The sequence below is a fragment of the Arachis ipaensis genome, chromosome B1 (assembly GCF_059453495.1).
Source record: "Arachis ipaensis isolate K30076 ecotype BB chromosome B1, ASM5945349v1, whole genome shotgun sequence".
NCBI lineage: Eukaryota > Viridiplantae > Streptophyta > Magnoliopsida > Fabales > Fabaceae > Arachis > Arachis ipaensis.
Window position 1 is genome coordinate 33,038,774 of NC_142436.1, and position 12,412 is coordinate 33,051,185.

The 12,412-nt window shown below is 40.9% G+C and overlaps 1 non-coding gene across 1 annotated transcript; it reads right to left on the reverse strand.

The window, feature by feature from the left end:
* Positions 1 to 10,970: 10,970 nt before the first annotated feature.
* LOC148576157 (small nucleolar RNA R71) lies at positions 10,971 to 11,078 on the reverse strand. Its single transcript, XR_015902985.1, has one exon. It is a non-coding gene; the product is annotated as a small nucleolar RNA R71 (small nucleolar RNA).
* Between the last annotated feature and the right edge of the window lie 1,334 nt (positions 11,079 to 12,412).

Consider the following 12,412-nt stretch of genomic DNA (forward strand, 5'->3'; position numbering starts at 1 on the left):
ATGGCACCCAAGACCGGAGAATCCTCCTCAATAAAGAGGAAAGAGAAGGTGCCTACCTCCAACCCATGGGACTTCACTCAGTTCTTCTCTAAGACACATGAGGAGCATTTTTATGAGGTAGTTGATAAACCCATATTTCATGAGTTCTTTTGTGCTTAATTTGAGTGATTTATATAATCCTTCACCCACTTATTCACATTAATTACATGATTTTACTTTCCCTTCCTTATTATGTGATGTAAATGAAAAACATGTTTCCTAAGATTTAAAATTAATTAATTTAATTACCTTTATTTCCATTCGATGCCGTGATTAGTGTGTTGAGTAGTTTCAGATTTTCTAAGGCAGAATGACTTAAAGGACGGAAAAGGAAACATATAAAATGGAAGGAGAAAGCAAAACGGAGCTTTAAGGAAACTAGTATCCACGCGATCGCATGGATGACGCGATCGCGTGCCAAGCACGAATCAGCAGCAACGCGGCCGCATGACTGACGCGACCGCGTGATCCACGCGGACGCGTGACAGAGGCCACGTATCAGAATTTACAGAATGCGCCCCCAGCGATTTCTGAAGCCCTTTTTGGCCCAGATCCAAGTACAGACAGCATAGAACAGAGGTTATAAAGTGTTGGAATGCACCCATTCAAGGAGAGCTCGTATATTTTACTTTTCAATGATTTAGATTTAGTTGAGAGGGAGATCTTCTCCTCTCTCTCTCTTAGGATTTAGGATTGCTTCTTATTTTAAGAGTGACTCTCAATCCAAGTTTTATATTTCTTTGTTTTAAACTTCCCTTTCACTTTATTTATTTATTTCAATATCTGAGTTGGCTATTTACCTTTACAATTGGATCTAAGAATTCTTCCATGTTATAGATTGTTATCTGAATTAATAATATTTGAGGTATTTTCAGTTTATGATTGTTCTCTTTGATTTAAGTTACCATTGCTTCCCATCTAAGGATATTTTTATTATTCTATCAATTTTACTTTTTCCCTTTTTGGTTCTGGTTAAGGATTCAGTAACTCAACAGTTATTAAACTCAACATAATTGATAATCGTTATCTTGCTAATTGAGCTGAACTTAAGTAATCCCTACCTTTTCTTAGGAAATAAATAGGATTCAAAGGTCAATTTAATTAGCCCCTTGACTTTCCCTTGCCCTAGTAAAGGTTGACCAAGTGGAGTCTAGATTCAACCTTCATTATAGTTGAGAGAGATAACTACGTTGGACCTCCAACTTCTCTTACCTTGCCAAAAGTCTACTTTACAGTGTTTATTTATTTTAATTGCCATTTACTTTACCTGTCATTTAAATTACTCGCCTCTCATCTTCTAAACCCCGATTACAACCTTTATAGCCAATAATAAGAACATACTTCCTCGCAGTTCCTTGAGAAGATGACCCGAGGTTTGAATACTCGGTTAATAATTTCTAAAGGGGTTTGTTACTTGTGACACCCAAAACGTTTGTACGAAGGGATTTCTGTCGGTTTAGAGACTATATCTACAACGTAACTATTTCTATGAATCTCTTTACTGGTAAAAATCTAAACGTCAAAATGGCGCCGTTGCCGGGGAACTGCTAACGTGTGCCTTATTATTGGTTATTGTAAATATTTTTCTTTTGCTTGTTTATTTAATTTTGTTTTTCCTTTTTATCTTTATTTGCTACTATGAACTCTCATCCCTCTCGCTTTGAGTTTGGTTCTAATGTTGTCAAAGGAAATAGAAGTTACAGCAGGAATGTGCATCAAGGTCAGACCAATCAAGGATGGTTGGGACCAAGAGGATCTAATCAACCCTTTTGGCAGCAACACCCTCCGAGATATCCTGGACAAAGACCGTTCTACAGTGCATGCCCAGCTGAAAGACATGGTGGACAACCTTGTAACTACCAACAAGCCCCACCCCGTGCATATAAACCATCCTTTCAACATAACCTCGAACCACCACACTCACAAGCTTCTCTTCACCATTCGCCACCATATGATCCTTCCTTACCCCAATACCAATCAAATCGCTCCCAATCACCACCAATTTCCTTTGTATCATGTCCAAGTCCAGCAACCCAAGAAGCAGAGGATCGCCTAAGGAAAACAGTAATTAAATTTCAAACAACCATTAAACAACTGGAGCAAGCGATGATTTAATGGGCTTCTAGACGCTCAAATATACAAGGATCAACCACAGCTCCATGTGGACAGCCCAATGAAGAGCGTAGCATGAAGGAGATGCCAGAAACTCCAATAGACAAGACAGAGAATGAATTTGTACTAGAACAATTAGAAGAAGCTGTCTTTGTTCAAGAAGAAGAGTTGGTTGAAGATCTAGGAGATGCTGAACTTCCATGGGAATCCAGAATTGAGGAAAACTCCATCCAGGGTGCTACAGTTGATGCTAAGGAGGATACTGTACAATCTCCAAGGCAAGTCGTTTACGAAGAATCAGACGGAATAATCCAAGAAGCAAATTCTCTTGATGATGATAGTCACAAGTCTAGCTTTCTTGGTGATGAACTTGCATCCGCAAGTGAATTCTCTGAGATCGAAGAATCTTCCCCAAGTGAATATGAAGATGATGCGGAGGTAGATTTCTCTCAACCTCCAATCTATGACTCAAGTGATGAGGAAGACACAGAAGACTTTGACCAGGACACAGATACAATTGAAGATCTTTGCAAAGAAGTGGAGGAATTCACAGAAGAGCACAAGGAAACGGAACTTGCAGAACCACCAAAAACACCTATCCCAAGGCCATTACCACCTAATACAAGCTTCAAGTGGGTACAATCCTTAACTTATAATTATACTTATTCACTTGAATATGGTTTAATTGAAATAGATGGCCAACTTAGAGCTCTCTGCGGCTTTAAGAGTAAGAGGGAAATGGCTCATACTCAGAGCTGGTGCACAAGGTTCAATAAGGTTCCACGCTTCACCTCGAAGTACACGGATTGGTATCATGCTCAACTGCATGGATCACGGAAAACGTTTAGTCACCAAGGTGAGATTCTACTTTTTAAACCGTCCGGATGGAAACATGTAGATCAAGACGGAAGCGGACTTAAAAGCAAGGCTTGGAATCCTGGACTCTATTCTGACATTCGTAGTCCCGGGAACCTGAAGATCTGTTTGGAGCTGCTCAGAAGCTTTGCATGCTTAGTTTGGGACCCCAGAGGCTATTGGAATTCCAAGCACTGGTGGAGATTTTTGGACGAATTTAAACATAAACCACCATAATAGTATACTCCTCCAATGTCCAACTTAAGGACTTTAACTAAAAGTGCTAGGTGGGAGACAACCCACCATGGTATGGTCGCTTCTTTTTCAATTTATTTCTTGTTAAATGCTTTCATTTTTCCTTTTTCATTTTAATCTATTAAACCTGGAATCATGCATAGCATTCATGTTAATCATTGCATTCTGCATTTTTCATGCATATAAAAAAAAAGGGGGTGCACAACGCGACCGCATGCCCCATGCGATCGCGTCATATTGCGAAAAACACCACCCGCGCGACCGCGTGACACACGCGGCCGCGTGATATATATATCGGCGTAAGGATCCAACGAACAGAAAGTTAGGCTGGAATCGTGCGGCCCTTGTGCGTTTCGCACAAATTGGCCCACGCGATCGCATGCCCCATGCGATCGCGTCACTTGCACAATACCAATCCCACGCGACCGCGTGAGCGACGCGATCGCGTCGCATGGATTGCATATCACCCCAAAAGGAGACAGAGAGTTGCGCTAAAATGGCACTGGAGTCGTGCGTTTAGCACAAATTCTAGCGACGCGATCGCGCGACCCACGCGATCGCGTCACCCTTCTTTTCCCCCCTCTCATGCGATCGCGCACCCCACGCGATCGCGTCACTTCCATTTTCGTCCCAACCACGCGACCGCGTGCCCCACGCGGCCGCGTGGATTCGAAAATATAACCCCCCAGTCTGCGAACCCTATCAGTCGCGAAGCCCCCCACCCCCAACCCTCTTCTCCCTCTCTGCTCCCTCTCCCTCCAACCACCACCCAGCCTCACCCAGCCACCACCGCCGGCCATCCAGACGCCGCCGCCATACCGGACGCAGCCGCCACAACCCCCTCCCCTCCCTTCTTCTCCCTTCTTCCTCTCTCCACCCCTCTCCACCACTGCCTCCGCGACCACTGCCCCCCCACCGCCGGTCATCCAACCTCGCCCCCCTCTCTTCGCCACCCACCCGCACCCCCCTTCTTCTATCACTAACCCAAAACCCTCGCCGCCACTGCCCCCATCAACCGCCACCGCGACACCGTGCGCCGCCACCGCGCCGAACGCCGCCGCAGCCACCTTCTTCCCCGTTCCACCCCTTCCGCCTACCAAGTTCCGCAAAACGCAACCCCCTTTTATTCGTTCGTCGTTTTTTCTGTACTTTTTTCCGTTTCTGTTCATCACTAGGATAGATAGATATGCATGCTGTAATGGATTTTTAGGTTGTTAGGTAGCTTAGCCTCTGGTTAGTGGATCTAGGTCTGTTTACTTGCACTGTTCCTGTTTATGTTTTATCATAACTGTAATTTTGCTGTTCCTGTGACCTCGTTCATATGTTGTGATTTCTTGCAATTGTTGCTTGTTACTCTAAATTTTCCTGTTTCTATTCATTGCTGGTAACTGCAGCTAGTTTTTAATTCATATGAACTGCTATGATTACTGTTTATTTTCCGGGATAATCCAATTTTAGCTGGAATACTGCCCAAATTTTTTTAAAAATTTTTTTTCATTCATGTTTTGGTTTGGCATTTCTGAACTCTGTTTTACTCTACTTTACCCAAACCATTTCATGAATGCTATGGCAGACATTCTTATCCTCTTTAATTTCCTGGTTCATAAACTGCATTTGTGATTCACTGATTCAAATTTTTGCTTTCTTTATTTCTATTCGAATCAGCATCACCCTGTTTTTCTTGTTCAATTATGAGTACTTCTATTCTTCCCTATGAATCTTTGTTATATGGAATTTTTCTATGCCACTTACTTTAACCCGCACTTTACTAACTCACTAATTTTAATTTACTAATTTCTTTTTCAAATTCTAACCATATTAACCATTTTAATCTCTTTTCTAATTATTTTCACTTTCCTCTAACTTTCTAACCATGGCATATTGATTATTTTTTCCATTTAACATAAATTCAATCATATTCCATATACTCATTTTCCTTATTTTACTTCTCCTTTGCCGCTTTGAGTTTCCTTTGTTTAATTGCCTAATTGCTTTCCTATTTTTATACATATCCTGATTTTCTGTTTTTCAGGATGTCTGCCTCACAGAGAAAAGGAAAAGGCAAGGCTACTGGCAAGCGCAAGAGAGGAGATTCCTCCCAGTCCATCATTGCTCTAATGCACGATTCTTCATGGCGGGAGAAGAACTTCACACAGCAGGAAAAGGCTGACCAGTTGCTCCCTGCGAATGATCTTATAAAATTTGCAAACCGGTACTGTGAGCTGAAGTACCCGGCTTTTGCAAACTCCAGAAATCTATATCTGGAACGAACTCTGAAGATTCCAGAAGCACTCCAGTAGTACACCACTGAGCAGATCAAGCAAAGGGGCTGGTTCTTTCTGGAAAAAACACTGACAGAGGTCAATTCATCTTGGGTACGGTAATTCTACTGCAACTACTATCTCACTACCCTAGATGCAGTGAACCTGAGGGGAAAAAAAATTCTGGTCACTGAAGAGGCCTTAGAGGACATTCTCCGGCTCCCAGCCAAGTCCGATCAGCCTGATGGTTATTCAAAGGCTGAGGAGGACATGCGCCAGATGCAGTTTGATTGGGATGCCGTAAAGGCACGGATAGCTCTCGACCCGACAGTCCCTTGGGAGATGGGTCAGGACACTACCATGCCTAGAGGGATCAAGAGAGCATACTTAAACGATGAGGCTCGGCAATGGCATCAGATCTTGAGTAATTATGTGATGCCGAGTACCCACGAGACGGAGATCCCGGCTGCTATGATCACCCTCCTTTGGTGTGTGCTGGAGGGTAAGGACCTTTATCTGCCACATTTCATTCGGCACTATATGGCCAGGGTCAACGTCCGAGGCACCCTCCCCTTTCCATATCTAGTTACTCAGCTTGGCCGTCGAGCTGACGTGCCATGGGAGGCTGCCGATGAAAGACCACCAGTGGCGGATTGCAGGAAGATCATTCCGCACAGTCGGAACTTCTTAGCCTTGGGCCACAGACCACCACCATTCACTGCTACTGATGAGTCAGCCCCACCGTCTGCTGGACCCTCTTCCTCCACTGCTGCACCACCTACCCCTGCTACCACCACTGCACCTCCACCTGCCACAGAGCCTGTCTATCATCTGGTGCACCGCTTGTTCCGACGACTTGACCAGATGGAGTGTCGCAACAAGCGGCGCTATGAGCACCTAAAGCTGATGATACGATCTGGAGACATCCCCTCCGAGCCCGACACACCATGCGAGGCATCTGAGGAAGAGGCGGATGCGCCCGAGGCATAGACCCATCCCCAGGAGGCAGCACCTGCCACACCACAGGCAGCGGTCCCACATCAGATTGAGGCTGCGGATCTTGAGATCCCGATTCAGTCAGCACCTCCTCCACAGCAGCCAGACCCTCAGCCCACCACCACCACTGAGACTCCAGCTACCATCCCTCCCAGTGATGACACTCCTTCACACCCGGCTTGATTGAGCATCGAGGACGATGCTTCCTTTTAAGTGTGGGGAGGTCGCGGATGAGCGGATAATTTATACGCTTTTTGGCATTGTTTTTAGTATGTTTTTAGTAGGATCTAGTTACTTTTAGGGATGTTTTCATTAGTTTTTATGTTAAATTCACATTTCTGGACTTTACTATGAGTTTGTGTGTTTTTCTGTGATTTCAGGTATTTTTTGGCTGAAATTGAGGGACTTGAGCAAAAATCAGATTTAGAGGTTGAAGAAGGATTGCTGATGTTGTTGGATTCTGACCTCCCTGCACTCAAATTTGATTTTCTAGAGCTACAGAACTCGAAATGGTGCGCTTCCAATTGCGTTGGAAATTAGACATCCAGGGCTTTCCAGCAATATATAATAGTCTATACTTTGGCCAAGAATAGACGACATAAACTGGCGTTCAACGCCAGATTTCTGCCCAAATCTGGCGTCCAGCGCCAAAAAAGGAGCCAAAACCAGAGTTGAACGCCCAAACTGGCACAAAAGCTGGCGTTCAACTCCAAGAAGGACCTCTATACGTGCAACACTCAAGCTCAGCTCAAGCACACACCAAGTGGGCCCCGGAAGTGGATTTAAGCATCAATTACTTACTCATGTAAACCCTAGTGACTAGTTTATTATAAATAGGACCTTTTACTATTGTATTAGACATCTTTGGTCTCAGTTTTAATCCATTCTTCATCTTAGGAGACTATTGATCACGTTTTAGGGGGCTGGCCATCTCGGCCATGCCTGGACCTTCACTTATGTATTTTCATACGGTAGAGTTTCTACACTCCATAGATTAAGGTGTAGAGCTCTGCTGTTCCTCAAAGATTAATGCAAAATACTTCTGTTTTCTATTCAATTCATCTTATTTCACTTCTAAGATATCCATTCGCACTCAAGAACGTGATGAAGGTGATGATTATGTGTGACGTTCATCACCATTCTCCCCTATGAACACGTGCCTGACAAACACTTTCGTTCTACATGAAATAAGCTAGAATGAATATCTCTTAGATCTCTTAACCGGAATCTTCGTGGCGTAAGCTAGAATGATGGCGGCATTCAAGAGAATCCGGAAGGTCTAAACCTTGTCTGTGGTATTCTGACTAGGATTCAATGATTGAATGACTGTGACGAGCTCTAAACTCGCGATTGCAGAGCGTTAGTGACAGACGCAAAAGGATAGTAAATCCTATTCCAGCATGATCGAGAACCGACAGATGAATAGCCGTTCCGTGACAGGGTGCGTGAGCATATTATTCACTGAGAGGATAAGATGAAGCCATTGGCAAGGGTGATGCCTCCAGACGATTAGCCATGCCGTGACAGGGCATTGGATCATTTTCCCGAGAGATGACCGAAAGTAGCCATTGACAGTGGTGATGTATCACATAAAGCCATCCATGGAAAGGAGTAAGACTGATTGGATGAAGATAGCAGGAAAGCAGAGGTTCAGAGGAACGAAAAGCATCTCCATTCGCTTATCTGAAATTCCTACCAATGATTTGCATAAGTACCTCTATCCCTATTCTATTATTTATTATTCGAAAACATCATTATCAATTTATATCTACCTAACTGAGATTTGCAAGGTGACCATAGCTTGCTTCATACCAACAATCTCCGTGGGATTCGACCCTTACTCACGTAAGGTATTACTTGGACGACCCAGTGCACTTGCTGGTTAGTTGTATCGAAGTTGTGAACCATGGTATTGGCACCATGTTCTTGGCGCCATTGCCAGGGAAAGAAAGAGCCATGAATTTTACATAATCAAAGTGTAATCACGATTGCGCGTACCAAGTTGCTCACGTTGCCAGGGATTGTTTGAGCCTGGACATCACAATTTCGTGCACCAAGTTTTTGGCGCCGTTGCCGGGGATTGTTCGAGTTTGGACAACTGACGGTTCATCTTGTTACTCAGATTAGGTAATTTTCTTTTTATTTTCTTTTCAAAAATTTTTCAAAAATCTTTCAAAATTTTCTCCTTTGTTTTTGAAAAAAAAATTTTTAAAATAAAAATGTTTTCAAAAATAAATTATTCTATGACTTCAAAATTTTTAAGAATGAATTCTAGTGTTTCAGGAAGCATGGCTGGCTGTAAAGCCATGTCTAATACGACTGTAGAGCATGTTAGACGTGTCATGTCTGAGTTACATACTAAAGCTTGGCTGGCTAATATGCCAAGCCTGACCCTTTGATTGGAGCTTTAGAGCATAAGATTCCTAGAATTCATATTAAAAATTTTGGAACCCTTATTTTTCTTTTTCAAAATGATTTTCGAAAATTTTAAAATAAAAATACAAAAAAAAATTCATAAAATCATAAAAATCAAAAATATTTTTGTGTTTCTTGTTTGAGTCTTGAGTCATGTTATAAGTTTGGTGTCAATTGCATGTGCATCTTGCATTTTTTTTCGAAAATTTATGCATTCATAGTGTTCTTCATGATCTTCAAGTTGTTCTTGGTAAGTCTTCTTGTTTGATCTTTGCATTTGCATGTTTTGTGTCTTTTCATGTTTATCATATGCATTCTTGAATTCTTAGTGTCTAAGCATTAAAGAATTCTAAGTTTGGTGTCTTGCATGTTTTCTTTGCATTAAAAATTTTTCAAAAATAAGTTCTTGGTGTTCATCTTGACATTCAAAGTGTTCTTGGTGTTCATCTTGACATTCATAGCATTCTTGCATGCATTCATTGTTTTGATCTAAAAATTTCATGCATTGCATAATTTTCATGTTTTTCATAAAAATTTTAAAAATCAAAAAAAAAATATCTTTCCCTTTTTCTCTCATCAAATTCGAAAATTTGAGTTGACTTTTTCAAAATTTTTTAAAATCAAGTTGTTTCTTATGAGTCAAATCAAATTTTCAATTTGAAAATCTTATCTTTTTCAAAATCTTTTTCAAAAATCAAATCTTTTTCAAAATTCTTAGTTATTTTCGAAAATTCCAAAAATATTTTTCAAAAATATTTTTCTTATTTTTATATCAAATTTTTGAAAATAACATAATCAATTAATGTTTTGATTCAAAAATTTGAAGTTTGTTACTTACTTGTTAAGAAAGATTCAAACTTTAAGTTCTAGAATCATATCTTGTGATTTCTTATGAATCAAGTCATTAATTGAGATTTTAAAATTCAAATCTTTTTCAAAACTAACTTCTAAAATATCTTCTTATCTTATCTTTTTCAAAAATATCTTTTCAAAATATCTTTTCTAACTTCCTAACTTCTTATCCTTTCAAAATTTGTTTCAACTAACTAACTAACTTTTTGTTTGTTTCTTATCTTTTTCAAAACCACCTAACTAACTCTCTCTCTCTCTCATTTTCGAAAATATCTCCCTCTTTTTCAAAATTTCTTTTTAATTGAACTAATTATTTTATTTTTTATTTGAATTTTCGAAAAAAAATTACTAACCCTTTTCAAAAAAAAAAATTTCGAAAATTACTAACATTTTTCAAAAACCATTTTCGAAAATTACTAACTCTTTTTCAAAAATATTTTTCGAAAATTCTCCCTCTCCCATCTCATTCTATTTATTCATTCATATCCTAACATCTCATCTCACATATCTAGCCTCCTCACAGTTGTGTTTCTTCCATTATATTACATTCTTTGTCTCCCCCTCTTCTTCTACTCACACAGGGATCCCTATACTGTGGTATAAAGGATCTCTATTATTATTATTATTTTTCTGTGCCTTCTTCTTTGTCATATGAGCAGGAGCAAGGATAAGAACATTCTTGTGGAAACAGATCCAGAACCTGAAAGGACTCTGAAGAGAAAATTAAGAGAAGCTAAAATACAACAATCCAGAGATAACCTTTCAGAAATTTTCAAACAGGAGAAGGAGATGGCAGCCAAAAATAATAATAATGTAAGGAAGATGCTTGGTGACTTCACTGCACCTAATTCCAATTTACATGGAAGAAGCATCTCCATTCCTGCCATTGGAGCAAACAACTTTGAGCTGAAACCTCAATTAGTTTCTCTGATGCAGCAGAACTGCAAGTTTCATGGACTTCCATCTGAAGATCCTTTTCAGTTCTTAACTGAATTCTTGCAGATATGTGATACTGTTAAGACTAATGGAGTAGATCCTGAAGTCTACAGGCTCATGCTTTTCCCTTTTGCTGTAAGAGACAGAGCTAGATTATGGTTGGATTCTCAACCCAAAGACAGCCTAAACTCTTGGGATAAGCTGGTCACGGCTTTCTTAGCCAAGTACTTTCCTCCTCAAAAGCTGAGCAAGCTTAGAGCTGATGTTCAAACCTTCAGACAGAAAGAAGGTGAATCCCTCTATGAAGCTTGGGAAAGATACAAACAGTTGACCAAAAAGTGTCCTTCTAACATGCTTTCAGAATGGACCATCCTGGATATATTCTATGATGGTTTATCTGAGCTATCAAAGATGTCACTGGACACTTCTGCAGGTGGATCCATTCACCTAAAGAAAACGCCTGCAGAAGCTCAAGAACTCATTGACATGGTTGCTAATAACCAGTTCATGTACACTTCTGAAAGGAATCCTGTGAGTAATGGGACACCTATGAAGAAGGGAGTTCTTGAAGTTGATACTCTGAATGCCATATTGGCTCAGAATAAAATATTGACTCAGCAAGTCAATATGATCTCTCAGAGTCTGCATGGAATGCAAGCTGCATCCAACAGTACTCAAGAGGCTTCTTATGAAGAAGAAGCTTATGATCCTGAGAACCCTGCAATAGCAGAGGTGAATTACTTAGGTGAACCTTATGGAAACACCTATAACTCATCATGGAGAAATCATCCAAATTTCTCATGGAAGGATCAAAAGCCTCAACAAGGCTTTAATAATGGTGGAAGAAACAGGTTTAACAATAATAAACCTTTCCCATCATCCACTCAGCAACAGACAGAGAACTCTGAACAAAATGCTTCTAATTTAGCAAATCTAGTCTCTGATCTATCTAAGGCCACTGTGAGTTTCATGAATGAAACAAGGTCTTCCATTAGAAATCTGGAAGCACAAGTGGGCCAGCTGAGTAAAGGGATCACTGAAATCCCTCCCAGTACTCTCCCAAGCAATACAGAAGAGAACCCAAAAGGAGAGTGCAAGGCCATTGACATAAGCAAAATGGCCGAACCCAATGAGGGAGAGGAAGACGCAAATCCCAAGGAGGAAGACCTCCTGGGACGTCCAGTGATCAATAAAGAGCTTCCCTCTGAGGAACCAAAGGAATCTGAGACTCATCTAGAGACCATAGAGATTCCATTGAACCTCCTTATGCCCTTCATGAGCTCTGATGAGTATTCCTCTTCTGAAGAGAATGAGGATGTTACTGAAGAGCAAATTGCCAAGTTTCTTGGTGCAATCATGAAGCTAAATGCCAAATTATTTGGCATTGATACTTGGGAAGTTGAACCTCCCTTGTTCATCAATGAACTAAGTAATCTGGATCAACTGACATTGCCTCAGAACAGACAGGATCCTGGAAAGTTCATAATACCCTGCACCATAGGCACTATGATCTTTAAGGCCTTGTGTGACCTTGGTTCAGGAATAAACCTCATGCCCCTCTCTGTAATAGAGAAACTGGGAATCTATGGGGTGCAAGCTGCTAAAATCTCATTAGAGATGGCAGACAGTTCAAGAAAACAGGCATATGGACAAGTAGAGGACGTGTTAGTAAAGGTTGAAGGCCTTTACAT